This window comes from Tamandua tetradactyla, chromosome X, assembly GCF_023851605.1.
Source record: "Tamandua tetradactyla isolate mTamTet1 chromosome X, mTamTet1.pri, whole genome shotgun sequence".
NCBI lineage: Eukaryota > Metazoa > Chordata > Mammalia > Pilosa > Myrmecophagidae > Tamandua > Tamandua tetradactyla.
In genome coordinates, this window is record NC_135353.1 from 154,382,656 (window position 1) to 154,386,380 (window position 3,725).

The following is a 3,725-nucleotide window of genomic DNA, read 5'->3' on the forward strand; positions in this document are numbered from 1 at the left end:
GACCCGTCTCTGGTGTGTTGCATTCTGGCAGCTAGCAAACTAGAATACTAGGACACAATCCAAAATGTTAGACATATGAAGTGGCCACTCTGAAACTGTTATGTTCCCCAGAAAAGCCATGTTCTTTAATCCTGATTCAATAATTTTGCATGGGATCTCTTTTATTAAGTTGTTTCCATGGAGCTATGACCCACCCAATTGTGGGTGGGAGCTTTTGATTAGGTGGTTTCCATGGAGATGCATATCTACCCATTCAAAGTGGGGTTGCCTAGTGGAGTTCTTTAAGAGGGAACCATTCGGGGAAAAAAAGCTTTGGAGCTGGCACAGACAAAAGAACTTCAGAGATGCAGAAGGAAAATGCCCCCAGGGAAGCCTTTTGAAATGAGAAGCCAGAAGAAAAAGCTAGCAGACATTGCCATGTTCTTTCCCAGCTGACAAAGAAACCCCAAACATCATCAGCCCTTTCTTGAGTCAAGGTATCTTTCTCTGGATGCCTTAGTTCAGACATTTCTATGGTCTTAGAAATATAAACTTGCAGCTTAATAAATTCACTTTTTAAAAGCTGTTCCAGGGCGGTATGACAGTGGCTCAGTGGCAGAATTCTTACCTGCTATGTCAGAGACCCAGGTTTGATTCCCGGTGCCTGCCCATGCAAAGAAAAAAAGCTGCTCCATTTCTGGTATATTGCATTCTGGCAGCATTAATAAACCAATACATGAAGGGTTGCTTCTTGGCTTTTTGACTAAAATCAAGTGTAATACATGAAGGAATAGGAAAGCATGGCCCACACTCAAGAGAAAAGACAATCAATGGAGAGAATCAATGGATATGACCCAGAAGTTGGAGGTAGCAGGAGTAAGGAAAAAATGATTGTAGTGAATAAGCTGAGTGAACCCATCACTCTTTATCTTAGGAGATTAAATCTTAAATTAGTATATAAGATTAATTTGAGGATGTAGAAGCCACAGGTAGGAGACCTGTGAAGAATTTATTGCTGGGTTAGCAATTCTATAACTCTATTGAGAAGAAAGATGACAAAAAGATACTTTTAAAAATATCATCTAACTACTGGATGAAGTAAGCGGAATCACAGATGACACTGAGGGTTCAAGTATGGTCACTAAAAGAATGGTAGTACCACCAACAAAAATGGAAATGTCAAGAGAGGACATAGGCTTAGATATAGGATGACAAATTCAGTTTTGGAAATACTGAGTTTGAAATGTTCACATGACATTCAGATGGAGTATTCAATATGGAGTTACAAATTCAAGATGGAGCTGAAGGAAAAATCAGAGTCAAGGCCAGGGAAAGTAATCTGGAGTCATTCAATATAGAAATGATAATTGAAGTCTCTGAAATTGGATTAGATTTCCAAGGAAGAATGTGTGTAGTTAAAAGAGAAACAATATGGATTAGCTAGCTATTGTTGCATAGCAAAACAAAAATACCTAAGACAACAGCCATTCATTTAGCTCACAAATCTGCAGATTGGAAAATTGATCTATGCTCAGCTGTACATTTCTACTGGTGTCTTCTGGGTTCACTCATGCACAGGCAGTCAACTGCCAAGCCAGCTCTGCTGATCTTAGCTAGGCTCTCTCTCATCTTTGGGATCTCATCTGTGACAGCTCTTCTCTGCTTCATATGCTCTTTCATCCTCTAACAGTATACCCAGAGCTTATTCATATGGGATGCCAGAGAGCAAGCAGAAATGTGAAGACCTCTTGAGATTCAAACTTGGAACCAGAACCACGTTGCTTCCATCATATGCTATTGGCCAAAGCCAGTCATTGGGCTGTCCCAAACTCAAGTAGTAGAAAAACAACTTCACCTGTTGATGGGAGAAACTGAAAAGACACATTGCAAAGGGAAAGGTATACAGGGAGGGGAAAATTGGGGGCCGTTTTTGCAATCTACCACATAGTCAATGACAGAACTTTGGACATGACCCACATTTTTTAAAATGCAATTTTATTGAGATACATTCGCATAGCATATAATCATCCAAAGTAAGCAATCAATGATTCACAGTATCATATAGCTGTGTATTCATCACAATCAATTTTTGAACATTATCATTGTTCCAAAAACAATAAAACTAGGAATAAGAATAAAAATAAAAGTAAAAAGAACACCCCAAACTTCCCAAAACTCCTATCTACTCCCTATTACTTTTTTTTTTTTGTCTTTATTTTCTTAACTCATCTGTCCATACACTGGTAAAGGGAATGTTGGTCACAAGGTTTTCCCAATCACACAGTCACACCGTAAAAGCTATATAGTTATACAATTATCTTCAGGAATCAAGGTTTCCAGATTACAGTTCAACTGTTGCAGGCATTTCCCTCTAGCTACTCCAACACACCAAGAACTGAAAAGGGATATCGACATAATTCATAAGAATAACCTCCAGAATGACCTCTCGACACTAATTGAAATCTCTCAGCCACTGAAACTTTACTGTGTTTCATTTCTCTTCCCCCCTTTAGTCAAAAAGGCTTTCTCAAGCCCATGATGCCAGGGCAAGGCTCATCCCCTAGGAGTCATGTCTCACATAGTAGGGAGGGCAGTGAGTTTACCTGAGGTTTGGCTTAGAGAAAGAGGCCACATCTGAGCAACAGAAGAAGTTCTCTGGGGGTGACTCTTAGGCATAATTATAAGTATTCTCAGATTCTCCTTTGAAGGAATATGTATCATAAGGGCAAGCCCCAAGATTGAGGGGTTGGCCTATTAAATTGGTAGTCCCCAATGCTTGTGAGAATATCAGGTCTTCCTCAGGGGGAGAAGCTTAATATTTCTACATTTTTCCCCAGTCCCTCAAGGGGACTTTGTAAATACTTTTTTTTTAATCTTCTGCCCAGATTACTCTGGGATGTATCGGGCCATCACACTAACCTGTACAAAACAAAGAGATCTCATTCCCTATTCAAGATTCCATGCAATTATGGTGTTCAAATAGACTGACCATACAAGTTAAATTATATAGTGTGCTACAGAAAATATAAATCTTGCACCAAATAAATATCTTTTACTTTGGTCTCATACAGAATTTGAAATTTTAAAATACAGTCAAGAGATGCAGATGCTTAGAGAATAGCTGCTTCAGAGCTGACAGACACACAGATGTTTGGAGATATTTGGAGTGCCAACAGAGAGAGAGCAGTTGCCTACACATGGGCAGAGCCCAGCAGACATTGCCATGTGCCTTCCCATGAGATGCTAAGCAAGCCAGAACCCAGAGTTGTGTTTGGAGGAGCTAAGTGAAGGCCCACAGATGCTTAGAGAGGAAACCACTGGGAAACAGAGGGTGAAAGCAACATAGCCCAGGAGCAGTGGATCAGCTGATGTCAGTTCCTCCTCCAGAACAACTACTAAAGAACTAGAAACAGTACAGAACAGCTCCCGGAGCCACGACAGACACCAGACACACAGCGTACCCCATTCTGGAACAGCTGGACAGGCTAAGAGTCTCCGCTGTGGTGAGGTCCCCGAGAGGCGCGCGCTTCCCCAGGCCACAGCGGCTGGCGGCCGGAGCTCCCTCCCTCCTTCCCAGGCCGGCTGGGAGCTTTGGATCGGGTTCCCCAAGCCGCGGCGGCCGGCACCCCTCCCCACACGCGGCTTCCCGGGCCAGCTGGGAGCCTCAGAGCGGCGGTCCCCCAACCCGTGGTGGCCGGCGACCGGAGCCCCTTGCACACACGCGGCTTCCCGGGCCAGCTGGGAGC